The sequence below is a fragment of the Trematomus bernacchii genome, unplaced genomic scaffold (genome assembly GCF_902827165.1).
Source record: "Trematomus bernacchii unplaced genomic scaffold, fTreBer1.1, whole genome shotgun sequence".
Lineage (NCBI taxonomy): Eukaryota > Metazoa > Chordata > Actinopteri > Perciformes > Nototheniidae > Trematomus > Trematomus bernacchii.
Genome location: NW_022987727.1, coordinates 8,551,649 through 8,564,466, shown reverse-complemented (window position 1 = coordinate 8,564,466; position 12,818 = coordinate 8,551,649). Strand labels below are relative to the sequence as shown.

Here is a 12,818-nt window from a genome sequence, read left to right as displayed (position 1 = left end):
GGTTTCAAGATCCTGGTTCACGGAGGATACCAAAAAAGTCCTAGAAAAAACTGACATGGGGTCAGATTATAATTTTCCAAAGGGGGGTTCGTTCAGATGTGTGTATCTCACACTGCACTGTAACTGTGATTCATGTATCTTTGCTTTTAAATGAGTGTTTTTAAATGCCATTTTATATCATTGCTTTTAAATGAGTGTTTTTAGATATCATTTCATAATATGTTTCTTAAATGCTATTAATGTCTTTCATTTTTGTAAAGCACTTTGAATTGCCTTGTGTTGAAATGTGCTATATAAATAAACTTGCCTTACATTTGAACCTCATCGTCTGTGCTGCTGGGTATTATTAGGATTTAATTGATCAAGGCTTGGTTTTAGTATGAGAGAGCGTGCAGCCTTTGAAGTGCTGAAGTGTATACTTTGAAGTGCAGGAGGCAGTCCTCACTTGGACAGGTGCATTATGGGTAGGGGAGATTGCTGGCTCATCCCACAGGGCGAAGAAAGGGACATGATCAGACAGATGCTCGAGAAGGAAGTTTGGGAAAGAAATCTGGAGGAAAGTTTAACCGAGAGCTTAGAGCAAGGAGAGGAGAGGGAAAGTCTCAGGGTGAGATGAGTGAGTTAGATGGAAGGGGGAGGGGTGAGGAGGATGGGGAAAATAAGCAGCGGTGGGGGAGGACGTGAGAGAAGATGGAGTGTTGTAGGGAGGGAAAAAACATGTAAAACAAAGAGAGAATGATTACAGGGGACTAAATGAGAGGGTGTTGGGGGAGAGATGAGAATAAGAACCTCTCTCAGCTCTAGTTTTCTCCTGTTTTCTCCAGCACATAATGGATAAATCATATGCACAGTATAAACTATAATACAGCCCAACAGAACAATTGTTAAAAGTCTGAAATTGGATTTATGTATGAGCCGGATTTTGGGTATATAGGTTCAATAAAATACCTGCATGTAATGGTATGAAAGTAAAAAGAAACATGTTTTTATATCAGGCTGATTCTTTGGGTATCCTGATTAAGAAATCCTGTTACATAATCTGTTGCTTCCCCCAGTCTCAAGTGGCCATTTGAGGAAGTGCAGTTTTTGGTCGTGTCTGCATTTGATAAATGATTCTTCACTGGAGTTTAGCCCTTGGTAATTGCAAAATCAGCATCTGTTGCAAATATTTTAAATCTTGTATTTAAACTGGGTCACTTTGTTATGTCAGGCTTGGACCTTCTCAACAGAACTATATAATAACTGTATGTTATTGAATTACAGTTTCCAGATTTAGAGAAGCTCCTCGTCTCCTCCGCAATTATTAGGGATGAGAGGAAGTACAAAGAGGCTGATTAGATTATAATCATCAACAGTAGATTCATATGTTAGACGCGTTGAGATGATCTATAGTGGACGGTGTGTTGTTCATTTGGTTTGCAGGAGGGAGGCCCATCTATAGGCAATCAGCTGAAGTCTTCACCAGCAGTTGTATACATTAGCATGTGTGGTACAGTAGCTGCTAAATAAGGTCATGAAATCTGGGATGCTGTTTCAAGTGTATGTTCATGTGTGTTTTACATGTATAAAGCACATGAGATCTTTCTGGTCAGGGGGGCCACTACACCTCATTATTATCGTTTGTTGGACGAAATAATAATTGATCAACTATATCTGTGTTTGTGTTTTATTGATTCCTCTCTGTTTCATTCTTTCCTGTTGTGAGTGCTGGATTGCCACAAGAACTTCCACTTAAACCAGTATGATAATACTATTCTATACTGTACTGTACTGTACTATACTAAAAAGAAAAGACCTAAAGCGAAAACAACAAGATGCTTGATTTTTGCGCTGATGCCACCAAGAGAGCATTTCCTGTTTTAAGAAAAGCTGTGCGGAGCTTTATAGAGAGGAACAGAGGTTTAAATAGACAAGAAAGCATCCTTCAACTGAAAATTCAAATTCAAATGGTTAAGCTTTTAAATCGCAACCCAAATGTAATTCTAAAATATTGGTACCACTACTGTTTTCTTTCCTTCTAAAATGAGGTATTGTATTGGTGGCTCTTGAATGACACGTCAATCAAACACACGAAGGAAGGGGAAGAGGAAATTGGGAACAGCGCAAGGAGGGCAGAGGAAGAAATGCTTAAGGAGATGAAAAGTGAGGAAAGTCTTGGGATGTGTGAGGAGCTTGGTAAAATGGAGGAAGATAGAGGAGCAGAAAAGGAGAGGAGAATGAGGGGAAAAGGCAAAATGTCAGAGTGAAAGGAGTTGGGGATAAGGATATTAGGGAATTAGAAAAATAGTTGGGAGGAGGCTGAGGAAGAAGAAAAGAGAGGCGGATTCCAGAAATGTACAGTGAATTAGTTCTGCCTCACGAAGCTGGCAGTTCTGGATGAGAAAGGCTTTGGGGCCAGGATTTCTGTGTGTGTGTGTGTGTGTGTGTGTGTGTGTGTGTGTGTGTGGTGTGTGTGTGTGTGTGTGTGTGTGTGTGTGTGTGTGTGTGTGGTGTGTGTGTGTGTGGTGTGTGTGTGTGTGTGTGTGTGTGTGTGTGTGTGTGTGTGCGTGCGTGCGTGCGTGTGTGTGTGGATGTAAGATTGTTTGTTTGTGTGCAAAGAGCATCACTGCCTCTCCAGAACAGAGCTGATCTCGTATTGACATTTAGACAAAAACACAAGCACTGTCTTTTTAAAAGAGCAACTGTGAGAGGGACGCTAACAGAGAGCTGACAGGGTCAGACATGAATGCTCCTGAGTACGAACCAAAGAGGGGAAAAAATACATAAACTGTACCTGTCGGCTACGAAATCCCTTAAAGCTACTCAGGCAAAGATTTGTAATGGAAAAACACATTTGGGGGATTATTCTTGGTGTGGACTGTGATTCAGAGGCAATGAATTGAAGCATGATTCAAGTATAACCAGCAGTGAGTCATTGCTTTACGATCAACAAGTCCTTCAACAACAATAACACATTTCTTCACCATCAACTCAACCACCAGACGCTAAGTAGAAAACATGAAATAAATGCTTTGTTTACTGAGTAAGTCTGATCGGCTATTATAAAAAATGGTTTTGCAAATTGTTCTGTTGGTTTATTTCTAACAACTGAGTTTCAAATATGTTAGATGACACGATAAATACAAAAACAGGCTTATATTTTACGATAAAGATCATAAACTTCAGTTGGTGTCTCTGTATAGTTCTGTCTTTTAATAGTGTCTTGCTTATTGTTGGCTGTAAATGGCCCTTTTGGAATATAACGGTAGAGGTCCACCTGGCTTCCAGAACTGATATAGAATAGATATAGGATTAACGCACACACACACGCACGCACACGCACACGCACACACACACACACACACACACACACACACACACACACACACACACACACACACACACACAGTGAGAAAAGGTCAGTGTCTTCTGTCCTTCACTGTCTAGCCCACCTCTTCACGTGCGTGTGTTTTGACCCTGACTCACAGAGTGCTGAGTCAAGCCTCTAAAACTGCACACACTGCAGCCGAACAATATCTGGGTCAGTCTGCACTCTGCCATTTCACATGGGATCCAGAGTCTAGCTCAAGGCCACTTCAACGGGGTACAGGATGGGTGAGGGATGGGAGTTAGCCACATGCTAACACAAGCCGTTATTTTACTGCTCATTAGCAGCCTTGACTACTTAGGTGCGTACGGCCAGTTCACTGTTTATTAGTATAAGTAAAACATTTTCAAGTAGAATGAATACTACATCTTCTTACATGTATGTTTTACTAGCTAGCCTTCAGCGTACTGTGTAGCAAGAGTTATTACCAGATAATTAAACAAAATCTGTGATTCTTAAATGTTTTTCAGATGCTGAGCTGCATAAATGTTCACACTTCATAGTCACGCTGCATTACTGTCTTGGAATCCTTGTCAAAGACCACAACATGCAGTGACATCCCTGTTACTGTGCACAGTGTGTATCTGTGTGTGTGCGTGTGCGTGTGCGTGTGTGTATGTGTATGTGTGTGTACGCTGCAGCTGCGGAGCGATGTCTGTGCAGCGTTTGACATCAACTCCGACCAACATCACTAATAACACACTGCAGGAATACACACGTACATTACCATCACACATGTACGTTCAGGCACTTGCAAAGACACGATCTTGCACACGGTGAACATGCAGGGTTACAAAAACATACTCACAAAGCGGGGACATTTACCCTCACCCTTCCTATCTGATCTCTCTGTTGAGGCTTACTCACTCACTGTGGAGATATCCAGCTGATCTGAGAGACGGGGGCTCCAGAGGAATCCCACTGCTTCAAGTGTTTGTTTAGATTTGAGTTTCCCTTAACCTATGATTTCACAAAAATGTTGCTATCTGTGTACTTTCTCTTGTCTTCCCTTTACATCTTTTCTCCGAGTAAAAAAATCCTCATTTCTGAGAATATATTGAAGCGTCTATCACTTTTAATTGAGCTGCACACATAATGTTCAATTTATTATTTGTTACATTAGAAGAAAATATTAGCTTTACTGTTTGTGTATTTGTACACATTTTATATATGTAAATGAAAGTGAATGAGAAGATTGGATTTTTTTTTCTTTTTTCTAAGGTACAGTTAAAGGAGCCCTATTATAATTTCTGGGGTTTTTCCCAAAGTTCCCTCCAGAGGGAGTTTCTCTCCCACACACTCCCCCCCCCCCCCCCCCCCCCCCCCTGCCTGAAACGCCTCCATTGGACTCCTTTGTTTACTTCCGTTTCATAATGACATCACTATGTGACACTATTCGCTATCGCACCAACAAATTGTACTTGATAGACTTAGGGGCGGGACATCTCTAAGCAGTTGGCCAATCACAACAGAGCTGGCCAGCTAACCAATCAGAGCAGACTGGGCTCTGGTTTCAGACAGAGGGTGAAAAGAGGTGCTGCAGCACAGGCAGTATGAGGAAAATAAAGAGCTCCATGCTTTTTGAACATTAAAGCATGGAGACATGTCGCAGTAGAGGCAGAAAATACAAATATGAACCTGAAAATGAGCATAAAAGGGCCCCTTTAACTGTTCTTGGTATTTTATATAAACTATTTTCAATGAGTACTATCCTCTTCTACCTTTTTCCATGTGTATGTTGGTGTGTGCATTCTGTGCTGTTGCTGGATGTTTGCAGTCGCTGCAGGGACAACACCATCACTACATGGTGATTATTTGTCATCTCTGTGCTGTGATGACACTCTGCCCGTCTGCCGCCAAGCTGAGATAGGCATCGATTAGATGTCAGTGTCAATGCTCTGCCCCCTCATTTTATCATTTTACACAGAGCACAACAGACAGGCCGCACCAGAGACTGCTGTACCACTGCTACCAGGGCAACCAAACGTAAAAAAAAGAAAATGAATGCTATTTAAAGGATTAAACAGTTAGATTATCTAAATGCAGCAAATGCAGGGTTTCAAAAGGATTGTATTGACAAAAACAGTCCTCAGATTGTGTAGATGTGTGTTCATTAGTTCTACTTGTGTTTTTCTTAGAACTGGAAAGCAGAGGGAGCGGCTGTTCACAGATCAATAACCAATAACCGTTCATTAACAAACATGGCTAGGAACACCCCTGACAGTGCGATCAATAGAAAGAAAATAAGAAGGGACGAATGGAAGAATATCCACTGTTCGAAATCTACACACTGAGGAGAAACAAACACGTGGACTCACTGCTGTGGGGTTTTCTGTAGTATGTTCCTGTGCATATGAATAGTTGAAAACACGTGATTGAATGTACCGTATCAAAATTAGCACATTTTCAATCTTTGCTTAATTTAGAGGAGAAAAATCATGACCAGTTTCATCTCTGTGCGTTCAGTGGAGATGTTGGTCCAGGATGTGTTTAGCTAAGATTAGAGCAAACACTGGAAGTCGCTTTTATTTATGATTACTGCTTGGTAAATCCAACTTAAGATCTTAATATTTTAATAGAGGAAGACTTGCAGAAGTAATTCAGGAGCGTTAATCTGAAAAATTATACAAAATTGGATAGGCTTTTTTTGGTATTTCTCTGACAATATTTAGCTGAGCCAGCAAACACACAAAGAGTCACCCTGAAGTCCCTGCAGTCTGTTTCCATGTGGAACATAATAAATCATGAGTGACAGCACAGCTGTAAAAATGTGCTGAGGAGTCAAAGGTGAGATGAGGTAAACGCAGCAGAGGGGGGAGGGGGAGGGGGGAGAGAGATATAGGGGGGGGAGAGAGATATAGGGGAGGGAGAGGTGGACTGGGTGGAAAAATAAGGAGGAGAGTGATTGGATTTAGTCTCAGTTCCATGTTTTTCTTAACTGCTTGAAGAAAAGGGGATCTGGATGAAGGGAAAGGGAAAGTGAAGGACGATACAAAGTAAAGGGTGGCACAACAACTCTTGTGTAATCATGTACATCTTTGTGAATATAATATGGCCAAATATGTTTACATTTGGACAAAACCAGGCTAGATGTTGGCCAGGTTTCCAGTCTTCATGCTAAGCTAAGCTACCTGGCTGCTTCATATTTTACAAAGAGATATGAGTGGTATTAGTCTCAGTTAACTCAGAGAGAAAGCAATAAGCGTGCTTCCCAAAATACTTAAATGAACTGTTCTCTAAACCCTGAATCAGCCTTTTGAAAGTGTATAAAAGGGCCAAAACATCCTAATTTTCAAAGCATGCCCTTACTCTCAAGGTCTGAACTAACCCTGACAAAGACCAAATTAAACAGGAACACACACACACACACACACACACACACACACACACACACACACACACACACACACACACACACACACACACACACACACACACACACACACACACACACACACACACACACACACACACACACACACACACACACCTGATTTTGGCAGTCCACTCATCTGCTCTAGACAGAGTCAGTCGGTCAATCAACAAAAAAATATCTTGCAGCATTTCTTTAACCATGAGGCATTGCAGGCATGAATAGAATATATGATGGGAGCCACTGCCTGAACGCAGTCTTTAGGTGTTACTGTTAATGCCGACATATAGTAGCATGCTTCCACACTAAGCATACACTGCATCACACTGCACTGTTATAACTCCCTTGAGACAACTTAGTGTTAAAGCTCAACCTGCAGGAGATTTACGGCCTTTCAACACTTCAGCAAACACACACACACACACACACACACACACACACACACACACACACACACACACACACACACTCCAGAACCAGAGATTTACTACAAGAGAGCTGATTGGTCAGTTACAGGACTGCCTCTACTCCCATTGGATTCAGAGAAGCCTGCTCTGTAATTTGACTCGCCAAAGTGCTCCAGGGGGTGTTTTGTAATTGTTTCATGCTTGTGTGCACAGTGTGTGTGTGTGTGTGCGTGCGTGTGTGTGTGTGTGTGTGTGTGTGTTTGCTGGAGAGGCGAGATCGATTTACCCTCTCTCCTTTCCCAGGGGAGTCACATACAGTACATAGTACACCTGCTCTTCTCCCTCCCTCGCTTTCTGCTTTCCATAAAACTATATCTGTTATTTTGCTTTCATTTCATATGCATGACTTGATTTCATTGGTTCACATTTCCTTACACTACCTACGGTACGGTAATGATGGTTGACTTCAAAACAGGGCAAACAATAAGCATTATTTTCTATTCAAATGTTGGTATATTAAGAAGGGAATACTAAAAAAAACAATGGATACCTATTGAGTGGTTTGAAAAGAATATCGTCTGGTAATATTGCTGGATAAAAGACAATGGTAAATAACCCAAAACTAATTTATTTTGGGCCTTTCTGACTTAAAATAACATATGAATGCGTAAGTTAGGTGACTTATATATTATGTATATGGCAGACGGTATGGAATTACATCACTGATTTTGTATTAGCCTAAAATGGTGGAAAACACAACACAGTGTTCTACAAAGCTGGTTAAAATGAAAAATGTGTCAGATCTCACTTACATAATGTACATATGTGTTTTTTTTTTTTCTTCTCCTTCCCATCCTTGTGATAAAAAGGGAAGGCTTCTCCAACATTTAAAAGGCCTAGTTGAGTTGGTTTCAACATCCATTATACTCCAGAGAAAACCAGACGTCCCCTGGCTACCGACACTATTAGCATATTAAAGTGGAGGACAGCGCTGTATCTATTTGTGAAGATGGTAATTTGGACGAGGGGAGAAGTGGAGCTGCTGACAGTCTGCTGAAGAGATGAGTCACTAAATACAGTGATTCATTATAAATATGAGGCTACAGCAGGAGTTTGACAGCAGCTCCCCGCTGAGACACAGGTTTTACTCCTATCGTCTTTTCTGCTGTCTCCTTTTCTTGATCTCATCCCTCTCATTTCCCCATCACTGTGATCACTTTGATTTCACAGAGAAACTGATGTTGGAACCAACTATCTGTGAGTAAATAGACTGCTTGGCTGTGTGTTTATGATGTGTATTTAGCAGTTGGCCAGCAGTTAGCAAACTCTAAAATGTGTAATCAATTAATTTGACTGTTTGGGGAAGCTCGCTGAGTATGATACTGTGTAAAACATATATTAATTAAGGCAAAAGTCAAAGACTTAAGTTTGCATCAGTGCAAATCTTAGTTCAAGTCTCTGATCTTAAGGGGGCAAGTTCAAGTAAACTCAGTCAAGAAATTGCAAGGTAAGATGTAAAACAAATCTTAATGTTACTTTTCAAGTTTGACTCAAGTCCAAATAACAAGTCAATGGCTGTTAACAAGTTATAAAGAGAGAACTTGACCAAAGTTGTAGAGTTTTGCAAGAATCAGAGTCCTAGAAACCTCAAATAAGGTCTATTGCTAACACAAGCCTATGAGATTTGTACGTACTGTTCAACTACATAAAATACATCCATTAATACCCAACTCATAAGTTGAGGTCTGCAGATGTTCTAGGGGAAATGAAAAGTCGTTATGCTGAAGACGGGACCATTGTCTGCCTAAGTCGTGCAGTCATTTTTATGATAACTTAATGATAGCTTTCTACTTCAAACAACAAAAGTTCTTGTACAATGTTGTTTGCCAGAACTTATTTTCTGCAAATAATCCAAACTCCTGTTGGCTTTTTGTTAAAGTAACTATGCTACATTCTGAGTTGGCCCACATGAAAATGTTGTACCAGCACTATTGCCATACATATCTGCTAACAGCTTACTTTCCTTTATTAGAACACTTCTAACACAGTGTCCTTCCTTCTTTCCATACCAAGATCAATGCTCGTGTATAGAGAACATACTGTGTGACGATATGTGCTTTTGATTCTAAAATAAAACGTTTTCAAGATATATTGCTCATGAGAAATTGCTCTATGTACCAATTCTAGTCAAGGCATCTTATTGAACTGATCCATGATACAAGGTGTTCCTTAAGAAGCAGAGTTCAGCACCATGGACAGAGGCAACACAGAGTGCAATAACCAAATCTCACCAGCAGGGGGACATACAGCTGCTGCTGGTATGAGAGCTGGGTTTGAGATTAACTGTAGTCTGAAAAATGGAAATTATGACACAGAGCAATGTGCAGCTAGTTAGTTAATAACAGTTAATAATTAGTTAATAAGGGTGTATTAAACATTTCAAAATAACAGAGAAACATGTACAGAGGGAGAGTGAAGTGAGGAAAGTGAGCGAGAGAGAGAGAGAGAGTGAGTGATGCTGGTTGCAGCTGGATTTTTCTAGTTCTTTCACACACACCACACACACACACTCACACTATAGAAGGCCAGAGCTGAGGAAACCATTTCACTGCTCTGATTTTTGGCCACGGTTTTCAAATAATGGGTGTATTTTAGCCAAATCATGTTACATATAGCCCAGTGGTTTTCATGGTTCGCTGTAACAAACAAGGATCCTGCTATCGTGCAAATATCACTTTAATTATTATTTCGAAACAATCTAAAATCAGTACATTGTTATGTGCCGGTTGCTTCTCATTGTTCAACTTTAGGTTGCACATTGTCTGACAGGTTCAAAATGAAAGTGTCTATCTAATGCATATGTGAAGGTGATCGAAGAAATTATGAACACTCACCCCCACTATGCATGATGGTACAGTCCAATGCTAACCTTTTTACTTGTTCCTCCTTAAGCCATCCATCACTTTCTCTCTTTCCCTCTCTATGTGTTTCTAGCTCACTCTCCCACTGAATTTGTGAGGACCTTTATTGCTCAGATTTGTCACCATGAATGCAATGTGTGTGTGTGTGTGTGTGTGTGTGTGTGTGTGTGTGTGTGTGTGTGTGTGTGTGTGTGTGTGTGTGTGTGTGTGTGTGTGTGTGCACACCAATGTCTTTTTGCACTAACATTAGTCATCATGTCTCCCACTAAGCTGAGCAGATGAACAACATGCTAGTGACAGAACTAATTCAACACCCACGCCTGAATTACACAAGGACAGCATTTAGCTGAGCATGTGCATAATGAGTGTGTGTGTGTGTGTGTGTGTGTGTGTGTGTGTGTGTGTGTGTGTGTGTGTGTGTGTGTGTGTGTGTGTGTGTGTGTGTCGTCCTAAGCGGTGCTTGACATGTCATGCAGTGAGATCAAAACAGGACTGTGAGCGCTGCTCAGTAAGACTTGCTTTTGTTTGTCTCCTGCTTGGGATATAAATATAATGGCCCTGTTCTTTTCTTACTTGTCTTCAAACAAAGACACTTTTTAACAGAACCCAGAAATAGTATTTGATCTTCAGTTTTACTGAACAAGTATTGTGTCAGTTAAAGGTGGGGTAGGTAAGTTTGAGAAACCGGCTCGAGATACACTTTTTGTTATATTCCATAGAATGCTCTTAACATCCCGATAGCAATGAATATCTTAAGTGCTTTGACAAAAAACCCATAAAAGAATGTCATCTGTGGAAGCCGTAGTACTGTAAAAAGCACGACCAATCATTTTAGCCGGCCCGGCTAAAATAACTGGATGGCCTACCTGCCTCTCAGCCTTCCATCTGTGCACAAACTTATCTCGTGCCCTCATTGGTCATGTGCGCGTTCGTGTGTGTTGGAGGAGGGGCTCTGTAAGGAAGTGGCAGATTTATTCCGGCTGTGTATTTTCAAATTCTAGCGCACTCGAGCTGGTTTCTCCAAAATTACCTACCCCACCTTTAATGTTGCCCATCTCCAATATTATGGAGGATTTCAATGTGTTTTTTAATAATACATTAAAATACCTGCTCATCTTACTTCCTTTCCTATTTGGCTTTTCATGTGAAATAACTGCAGGAAGTGATGATTTTCATTGATTAACTGTACTTGTTTCTTTTTGATTACTCACAATTCCTTGTTTGCTTATCTCAATCAAAGACATATCACTCAAACAAAGAGTGTCATGAAATATTTATATTTACTGTATCGTTGATCTCTTTTTTGTCATTTAGGAAACAAGCGTTTGATATTTCTTTACATAATCAACATGTAACGTCCTAAAGTATCCGTATCAGCTTGCATAATCCCAGGGACCCTGATGCCAATGAAGCAACATAAAACAGAGGGGGAACAATGAGACAGTCTGAGTGGGTAGAGGAGAACAGCTGGAAGGAAGGAAGGGGGGGAAGAACGGAGGAGGTAATGGAGCACAAACACATCGGGTTTCAGTCTCCAGGGCAGGACAGCCAGCAGAGAAAGAACACCCCCACAAACACCAACAGTGGCGCAGCCCGCTTGGGAATCATCCATTCAGTGAGAAGCACAGGGGAGCTGGAGGAGAATACAGTAAATGGATATGGCTGGGTATGCTCTCCAATTCTCTTTCCCCCCCTGAGAGGCGTCCCTCTCTCGGTCAGCATCTTGACCTCTGACCACGTCCCGCTCTCTGGTTAATTATTCTGCTCGCTCTGTCAGATTCGCTCTCTGTTCCACGGCTGACTCATCATCTGAAGTCATCCCCTGGATTTATCTCTCCTCTCAATCCTTCACTTTCAATCTCTTCCCTTCCTTCATGGCCGCCTTGGTGCTTCACCTCCTTTCTCTTAGTCTTTTCTTTTCCAAACTCCTTTCTGTCTCTTTCTCTTTTTTTCCCTCAAGTATAGTAATGCCAAATGTTACTTAATGGAGCAGAAAATACTTAAAGGGGCCGTATTCTGCCATATTCTATTTCCAGTTCATATTTGTATGTTGTGCCTCTACTGTGACACATTGAAATGCTTTAATGTTCAAAAAGCTCTTTATTTTTCTCATACTGCCTGTGCTGCAGCACCTCTTTTCACCCTCTGACTGAAACCAGAGCCCAGTCTGCTCTGATTGGTTAGCTGGCCTGCTCTGTTGTGATTGGTCAACTGCTCAGAGATGTCCCTTCCCTTACCATATGATGTACAATGTGTTGGAGCACCAGCCAATAAAAGTGTCACTGTTACTTAGTGATGTCACTATGTTACAGAAGTAAACAAAGGACTATAATTGAGGTGTTTTAAGAAAGGGGGGGGGGGGGGGTAGAGAAACTTTGGGGATTTTAGCTTTTGCAGACCATTTTCATGCACAGAAACCTACTGTTTATAACACACTCCAGGAAAGGGAAAACCAAAAAGCATAATATTACCTCTTGAACATTCTTACACTGCATGTCTTATCTGTGACTCTTGTCTGTATACTGATTCATGTATGGGCATCTTGGTTGTCAATGTGTGTGTGCACAGAGATCACAAGTCAAATGTGCACACATATATCTGTATCTTCACACACATATGCTTGACTGATGGTTTATTTGCATTCACAAAAATCGTTATCTGTGTGTGTGTCACATCTCTGTAGCTGTCAGTGTCAGCGCCAGGCAGCCACCCATACAGGATATGACAGCTGATTGGCAGACGGACCAGTA

At 41.1% G+C, this 12,818-nt stretch overlaps 1 protein-coding gene across 1 annotated transcript in view; it reads right to left on the bottom strand.

Moving 5' to 3' along the window:
• bsna (bassoon presynaptic cytomatrix protein a) overlaps window positions 1-12,818 on the bottom strand; it is a 155,127-nt gene that overhangs the window by 45,542 nt on the left and 96,767 nt on the right. The window lies entirely within an intron of this gene.